Source organism: Jaculus jaculus, chromosome 20 (assembly GCF_020740685.1).
Source record: "Jaculus jaculus isolate mJacJac1 chromosome 20, mJacJac1.mat.Y.cur, whole genome shotgun sequence".
NCBI lineage: Eukaryota > Metazoa > Chordata > Mammalia > Rodentia > Dipodidae > Jaculus > Jaculus jaculus.
Genome location: NC_059121.1, coordinates 1,178,599 through 1,187,575, shown reverse-complemented (window position 1 = coordinate 1,187,575; position 8,977 = coordinate 1,178,599). Strand labels below are relative to the sequence as shown.

General features: G+C 49.3%; 1 non-coding gene across 1 annotated transcript; it reads right to left on the bottom strand.

Moving 5' to 3' along the window:
* Positions 1–8,346: 8,346 nt before the first annotated feature.
* On the bottom strand, positions 8,347–8,458 carry LOC123456330. The gene has a single exon (XR_006634466.1). It is a non-coding gene; the product is annotated as a U6 spliceosomal RNA (small nuclear RNA).
* Positions 8,459–8,977: the final 519 nt, after the last annotated feature.

The window sequence follows — 8,977 nt, the reverse complement described above, 5'->3', positions numbered from 1 at the left end:
TTTATTGCAGGTGCAACGCTGATGTCCCAGCAGGCACTTGGCATCCAGGGAGACCAGGCGAGCTGAATCAATCTTGGGAGGGTGGTGGTGAGCAGTGAGACGGAAAAGAGGCCATCCAAAGCCTCCTGGCGGCTGGAGGCTTTAGCTAATGGGTTTTGCCCAGCCTTGGAGGAGTGGCAGGGGAGGGAGGCAGCAATTGGACCCAGAGAAGGGCCCTTCCTTGGTTATTGAAAATAACCTCTCTCTCTCTTTCCACAAAAGTACTGAATATTGAAACCGAGCCAGCTCTATGAACTCTTGAACCCACAGCTTCATTAAATGGTTGCATCCTGAGCCCCCGGGCTGTCTTGAGCTCCCACATCCCATGTAGACAAATCTGTATGTAGACTTCATGTATCTGCTTTGTGGAGAAGGAAGTGGCACCCAGAAGGGGAGGCTGGTGATGTCCACCCCTGTCAGCACACAATAGCTCTCTAACCAGGCCCAGCACTGGGGGTGTGGAAGGAAATACGGACGCTGCCTCCAGTGCTGTTCACGCTGCTCAGGAGACAGGTCTGCAAGGGATTGATGCATGCAGTGAGGATGGGCAGAACTGGAGACATACGGCTCCTGAAGAGCAGGGCAGATGCCCCTGCCTTCCAGTCTGTTAAGCCAACTGACATCATTAAAACTTACTATGTGTGGGCTGGAGAGGTGGCTTAGTGGTTAAGGTGCTTGCCTGTGAAGCCTAAGGACACAGGTCAATTCCCCATGGCCCATATAAGCCAGATGCACATGGTGGTGCATTCAACTGGAGTTTGATTACAGTGGCTGGAAGCCCTGGCATGCCCATTCTCTCTCTTTCTCAAATAAATAAATAATTACGTGTGGATATGCACATATCCATGATGCATGTTGGCATGTACAGTGTGTGTATGTATATGTGTGTGGACACTAGGTGTGCGTATGTGTGTTGTGAAGGTGGGGGTTGTGTACATCCACATGTGTGTGCATATCTACATGCATGTCCATGCCATCCTGACTACATGGTGGGTGGTGTGTGTGTGTGTACTGGTCACTTTCCTGATGCTATGACAAACTACCAGATAACGGCAACATAAGAAAGAAAGGGTTATTTGGGCTCAAGGTTCAAGATTGCAGGAGGGCAGGGCAGCAAGTGCATGAAGCAGCGGATCATGGTGTGGCCATCTCCAGGAAGCTGGTGCTGAGCTTTTATACAGCCCAAGACCCCAGGCGATGGAGGGGCTCCACCTTACTTAACTTAATCTAGAAAATCCCTCACCGGTGTTTCCGTGGTGATTCCAAATCCCTTCGAGTTGACTACGGAGTTCCACCTTGTGATGTTGACCTGACACCTAGCCCTGTCCTGATGTAACCACGACACGACCACAGCACACTCTGAGGAGGTGCCTGGGGCAGGCGGTGCCTGCAGTGGACAGCTGCATTCAAACTCCTGCCCTGCCCAGCAAGGACCAGTGTTAGGGTGCCATGCTCAGTCTTTCTCCCGTGTGCACACACTCAGTCTTTCTCCATGTGCACACATGGAATCATGGCAGGGTATAAGGGACTCTGAAGAGCAGCTAGCATTCCTCTGAGATAGGCTGCACGTGAATTTGAAAATGTTGCCTGGACAGAAAGACTCACCCAATGCTGGACTCCCTAATATTCCATCATGGGTGATGGGGGGAGCAATGAGGCCCTCACTGAGGAGTTCTAGGTAGTTAATGGTGGCTGGGGGAGTGGAGAGATTTTCTGTGGCGGTGTAGGCACATGCTCTAGTAAACAATCACCTGTGCTCAGGCAAGTAACACAAATGAAATTTGAAGGTTCACCCTCCACCCCCACACACATAAGAAATAAAAGCTGTCAACAAAGAGGAGAAACCGTTTGGGAAGAAGAAAAGGTTCACTGGAAGGGAGATGGGGGGAGTAAAGAGAAGGTAATTGCAGGGGATTATGACCAAAATAATTATGTATAAATGTTTTCTATAAAAATAGAACCAGGGCTGGAGAGATGGCTTAGTGGTTAAGGTGCTTGCCTGTGAAACCTAAGAAGCCAAGTTTGACTTTCCAAATCCTATGTAAGCCAGGCTCAAACGCTGGTGCACATGTCTGGAGTTCAATCGCAGTGGCTGGAGGCCCTGGCACACCAGCTCTCTGTCTCTTGCTTTCTCTCTCTCATAAAAAAATAAATAAATAAGATACCGACTCAATCTACACCCCTAGTGACCAGGTCCTTCTTGTCCTAGACCGCATAAAGAGAAGCTCAAATGGGAACCCGTAGCTCTCGGGGCATCTAGCCCAGGAACCCAGTGCTCACTTGCCGTGCCATCCAGCCCCATTCTTCACTTTTGTCCCATTCTCTAATAAAACCAAACATCTTATTGCTTTGCTGTCTGTGCACCTTTTCAATTCTTTGAAGATGCAAAGAACCTGAACCCCACAGATGTAGGTGGGGGGTAGAGAGGAGGGCTGCTCCTTCCTTCTCCTTGGGTGTCAGCTAGCACCGTTCTACCCATGGCCTGCTCCCGGAAGCAGTCTGCTCCAGGTTCAGCAGTGTTTCCCACAGCCATGGGTCTCTTCCCAGGTGCTGTGCCATCTTTCCCACAGCCACCCCAGGTTTCATTCTGCAGTGCTTCTGCCCCAAGCCTTTACATGGTGGTGAGTTTGGCATCTTCCCTCGGATTCCCTCGCCTTGTGGGTGCTTCCTGCCTCTGTTATCTCTGTGTCCCTGCTCAGGCAACTCCCTGCTTTCAGTTCTGTCACAATGACGAGCGTGGCTCTGCCTTCCTGACTGGCCCCTGGCCAGTATTCATGTAAAGAAGCAGAAGGTTCACCTGGGGAAGGCGCTGGAGGGAGGGTTTGCACTGAGCTGAGCATGTCACATGGAACTCCCGAGCTGTGGGAGATGCAGAAGATAAGCTCATTTGGAGAATGGAAGACGGAGTGTGGGCTGGAGAAATGGCTTAGCGGTTAAGCGCTTGCCTGTGAAGCCTAAGGACCCCGGTTCGAGGCTCGGTTCCCCAGGTCCCACGTTAGCCAGATGCACAGGGGGGCGCACGCGTCTGGAGTTCGTTTGCAGAGGCTGGAGGCCCTGGCGCGCCCATGCTCTCTCTCTCCCTCTATCTGTCTTTCTCTCTGTGTCTGTTGCTCTCAAATAAATAAATTAAAAAAAAAATTAAAAGAAAGACGGAGTGTGTGCTCACGGGAGAAAGACTGAGCATGTGCACATGGGAGAAAGACTGAGCGTGTGCACATGGAGAAAGACTGAGTGTGTGCACACGGGAGAAAGACTGACTGAGCATGTGCTCATGGGAGAAAGACTGAGTGTGTGCTCATGGGAGAAAGACTGAGTGTGTGCACATGGGAGAAAGACTGAGTGTGTGCACATGGGAGAAAGACTGAGTGTGTGCACATGGAGAAAGACTGAGCATGTGCTCATGGGAGAAAGACTGAGTGTGTGCTCATGGGAGAAAGACTGAGTGTGTGCACATGGGAGAAAGACTGAGTGTGTGCACATGGGAGAAAGACTGAGTGTGTGCTCACGGGAGAAAGACTGAGCGGGTGCCCATGGGAGAAAGACTGAGCAGGTGCACATGGAGAAAGACTGAGTGTGTGCACATGGGAGAAAGACTGAGTGTGTGCTCACGGGAGAAAGACTGAGCGTGTGCTCACGGGAGAAAGACTGAGTGTGTGCACATGGGAGAAAGACTGAGTGTGTGCCCACTGGAGAAAGACTGAGTGTGTGCACATGGAGAAAGACTGAGTGTGTGCACACGGGAGAAAGACTGAGTGTGTGCACATGGAGAAAGACTGAGTGTGTGCACACGGGAGAAAGACTGAGTGTGTGCTCACGGGAGAAAGACTGAGCGTGTGCACATGGAGAAAGACTGAGTGTGTGCTCACGGGAGAAAGACTGAGTGGGTGCCCATGGGAGAAAGACTGAGCGGGTGCACATGGAGAAAGACTGAGTGTGTGCACACGGGAGAAAGACTGAGTGTGTGCACATGGAGAAAGACTGAGTGTGTGCCCACTGGAGAAAGACTGAGTGTGTGCTCATGGGAGAAAGACTGAGTGTGTGCACATGGAGAAAGACTGAGTGTGTGCTCACGGGAGAAAGACTGAGCGTGTGCTCATGGGAGAAAGACTGAGTGTGTGCACATGGGAGAAAGACTGAGTGTGTGCCCACTGGAGAAAGACTGAGTGTGTGCTCATGGGAGAAAGACTGAGTGTGTGCACATGGAGAAAGACTGAGCGTGTGCTCATGGGAGAAAGACTGAGTGTGTGCCCACTGGAGAAAGACTGAGTGTGTGCACATGGGAGAAAGACTGAGTGTGTGCACATGGAGAAAGACTGAGTGTGTGCCCACTGGAGAAAGACTGAGTGTGTGCACATGGAGAAAGACTGAGTGTGTGCACATGGAGAAAGACTGAGCGTGTGCTCACGGGAGAAAGACTGAGCGTGTGCTCATGGGAGAAAGACTGAGTGTGTGCTCATGGGAGAAAGACTGAGCGTGTGCTCACGGGAGAAAGACTGAGTGTGCTCCCACAGGAGCCAGGTCTGAAGAGGGAAGACAGGAACACAAAAGGCAAGGGGGCTGTCTGGATTGTTTTGGAAGAATGGACTTACATAGGAAACAGAAGATCTGTTCTTTCTTTGGAAGAGGAGGAAATGGAGGAGGGAGAATGAGAATCAAAATTTGTTTGCGGGTAAGGAACAGCAAGAGAGTACCTGTGTGATCCTGAGAGGGACGTGGTAAGTCCACCTGAGACTGAGGAAGTTGGGTGGGGTTGGGGGTGGGCAAGGATGTAAGGTGACACAGTTAATGAGAATGTACCTCAAAAAGTCCTTGGAGCTCAGGGAAGGAAGTGTCAGGTGTCAGCCATGGATGCTATTGATGGGGAAACACGTGCATGCATGCGTACACACACTCACACACACACGCTTTCTGTTTAACCTTGTCTGGAGCAGGAGGACGCCCTCTGCCAAGAATTTCAGCTGTCATGTATCACCTCAGTGTCTGTCATCTACCGAGAGATGAGCTGCCCCCCCGCCGTCACTCCCAGCACAGTTTCCTTCCTCACCCTGGACAAGTCACAGCGGCACCTCAGCTTTGTGATACACTTGCACCCACCAAAGCGTGAGGGACCCGCGCTGCTTCATTTCGCAGGGAAGCAAGTCTAAAATTAGAGGTGTGATGGAAATATGTGTATAAACGGAATTCTTTTCCTAAAGTGAACCCAGATATATTTCTAACTTACATTCTAATTTTGCCACTTTATGTTGAAGTTCCCTTTCTCTTTCACTCCTGCTCCCTTCACCATCCTGGCTTTTGTAATTTATCCATAAGCAAGCCCTCAAACGGAAGGAGGGATCCCATCATCAGCCTTTACTGAGTGTTTCAGAAAATAGGAAGCAGCCGTCCCAAGCTCTTCATCAGAACCTTAGAGCTCAGGTCGCCTTCACATTTCTATTGCTGACGCCATGCTCCCTAGGTTCTCATGAGACTTCAGCCACACATGGTCATTGGTTTTACCTCTGTTGTTCATCCTGGCTTTTAAACAAGAGGAATGTTTTGCTCATGAGTAAAAGTATGCTGTTAGAAGAACCAAATGAAGGTGAGCTCCCCGTGGACATTTCCTGTCATTGGCCTTGAATGGAAGTGAAGATTCGGATTTTCACTGTGACTGCCCAGTAGTGATCAGAGAGGACATCTGGGATATGTCTTCTGTGTGGGGGTGGGTTGTCACCAATGTCCACCCCATCCCCCAGGACCCCAGGACAATGAACATGTGAGTCTGGGGTGTCTCATGATTTTGGAAGACCTGCCTGGTGGCCAAACCTGATGGCTCTTGAAGCCTATTTTCATCCGTCCTGCATGTCTTGGTAATCTAACAGCTCTGTTTTGCATTCATTGCTCTTTAGATATTTTACTCAAAGTTCCCCATGGAAAGGCAAACAGCTGAGTATATGTTGCATAATACAGCATATGGTGGTGGTGGTGTGTGTGTGTAAGAGAGAACACATCTTGAATGTCGTTGGAAAGGAGGGAGGTGTACAAGTTTTGAAGTGTTAGGTAAGTTGCTCAGAAGATCCTCTCCACTACCCAAGAGAGAGAGTGGGTGCAGCAGTGGTCACCCCAGCTCTGTGACAGCCTAATCAGAGAGCCCGCACCACTTTCTCTTGACCTCAGTCACTGTCAGAGAAAGGCTTAGCTGCCCCCGGCATGCATGGTGCATGCTCACAGGTGCTGGTGTTTTCTCCACATGCAGTGGACAGTGGGCAGAGCTCCCTGGCTCCGCAGCACAGGAAAGCAGGGCTGGTTCTGAGCGTTTATGTCTTAGCTGCTGGAGAAATGCAATAACCAGGCTGAGAGCAAGACTGCACAGTCGGACCTTCCATACATAGAAAGCACTTCTCGCCAGTTATGGTGGCACACGCCTTTAGTCCCAGCACTCTTGGGAGGCAGAGGTAGGAGAATTGCCATGAGTTTGAGGCCACCCTGAGACACCATAGTGAATTCCAGGTCACCCTGGGTTACAGTGAGACCCTACCTCGAAAAACAAAAACAAAAATAAACAAAAACAAAAAGCGCATCTCTGGACCCTGAGCCCCACCTGCAAAGGTGCCCTGGGCATGGAGTGCGCTTATCTTAACACTCAGCCTGGGGCTTCCAGAGACAGTCACTGGAGACTTAGAGTGAATGCCACATACCAATCATTTGGTGAACATAAAAACAAACAAACAAAAAACCAAGGACAGATTCGTGAGGGCCTAGAAGACCCTAACCCAAATGAACCAACTTAGGGACAATAGAGGCCCAAGCTCCTGGGAGGTCATGGAACTGAGGCAGAGGTAGGACCAACCGCAGCTCTGCCCTCGGGCTCAGCAGCCAGGATTCTTGTTGAAGGCCCGTGCTTCCTCAAACCTCCAGTGGGCACAGCCACAGGGCTGGTGTCAGACAGTGTGGACCTCCATAGAGATCAGGATGGCCTTGCACCCTGGCTCTCACCACTGTGGGCTGCACAGTTTGGGACAAATGTTCCCTTTCTGAGCCTCTCATTGTCGCCTGGGGATAAAACAGCATACGTGGCAGAGCCATGGTGCAAGTAACAGTGTTTACAAACACGTGTGGGCCCACAAGCTGGGGCTTAAATCCCAGCAGCCAATCTTTGGTCACTGCTCCACGGACTCCAGTATGCCATCTCTCCAGCTCGCTCGTTTCTTCTTAGAAAACTAGAGTGTGGGAACTTGGTGTTTGAGAATGGGAAGGGGAGAAAGCCGGTGGGAATGCAGCTATTCTGTATTGACACAGTAGGGTCAAATGCAGGCCAGCAACCTCCACCACCATCTGGGGAGTGGGACACTGAGGTCCCAGGAGCAGAATGAGACCTTAGATATAAGCCAACTTTTTTCACGTATATCGGTTGGAAGCAAGGTTTGAAGTGTTTAGCAGTACCTGAGAGAGCTGGGTGCTATTGTCTTCTACTGGGCAGTGTGACTAATATGCATTCCGAAACAGAGAATTGCCAGTTTACACCATCAGTAGTTCTGAGAGTGATTCGAAGTGTGCATGCATTCGTGTGTGTGTGTGTGTGTGTGTGTGTGTGTGTGTGTGTGCGCGTGTGCATGTGCACCAGTGTGTGTGCGATTATTCAGCCTCTTTTTACATTGCTGCAATGAAATGCCTGAGGTGACTAATGCAGAAAGTAGAAAGGTTCCCTGAACCCAACAGCTTTCAGAGCTCAAAGGCATGGTGCTTGCATCAGCTCAGCTCAGGGGAAGAGTTGCAGGCAGAGGCTGCTGTATAACTATTTTCTCCAAAATGAACTATTTCCTCCCAAAGGGAGGTGCTTTAAGATTGAAGAAGAAAACATTGGAAGCGTGAGGTCCAGAAATCTGTAAGATTCACAGGGCCCCTCCTCAGGGTTCTGTAAGCGCTGGAGTGGGGAGCCGTCTGTAAGTTGCATGGGGAACTGGAAGGTTTCAGCTTTCTTGAGTCTGAGTTTGTTTCATGTCTCCTGAGGAGAAGTCACACAACAGGCCATACGTATGATGGCAAGATGACATATGAGAACAGCTGTCCCATTCTGAGCTACAGGAGACACACACACACACACACACACACACACACACACACACACAGAAATTGAGACAGAGAGAGCACGCGAAGGGGGGACAGAGGACAGTTAGGCCACCAAGGACAGCACCCCAGGGCCCTGCTGCCCACCATCTATAGTTCAGACATCTTGGGGTCTTCAACATGGACTTATGAGGCATATACAAATTAAGCCCAAACCATCTTCATGTGTTCAAACAGCAACTTATTCTAAGGAGAGTCACTCTTAGAAGTTTAGAAACTCATTCTTCACGAACTTGCATGTAATCCTTGCGCAGGAGCCATGCTAATCTTCTCTGTATCATTCCAATTTTAGTATATGTGCTGCCAGAGCGAGCACTAGAAACTCATTCTTGACTTATAGAAAACACCAAGAAGATAAAAATGTTTTTCCAGTTGCAATATATGTAAGATGTTAAAAATTCAACCAAGCATATCACCTGCTTCAAGGATAATATCCTGCCTTGGCAAAGACAAATAATTATATACTGAGTTTCCAGAATTCCTTTCCTCTTTAATCATCAGTTTTAATCTAATTTTATTTTTCCCGCCTCGCCATATAATTATTATTATTGCAACAAATAAAAATTTAAAATTCAAAAATGTTTGATGCAAATGATCAGCTTTCTCCCTCCATTTCTCTGTCTTTCTATCATTGTGTAACTAGATGTGGTAATAATTAGGCCTCAGCCAGATGGAGGAGTGGATATTGACTAACGGAATTGCCCACAGATGCTGCATAAAGTCCATCTGGCTAGAAGCAAGCTTCGCTTAGCCGCTCTGTAGGTAAAACACACTTCACCATGGAGACAAAGGGACGTTGTCTCTTAAGAGGGCTTAGAGTTAACAAGCCAAATGT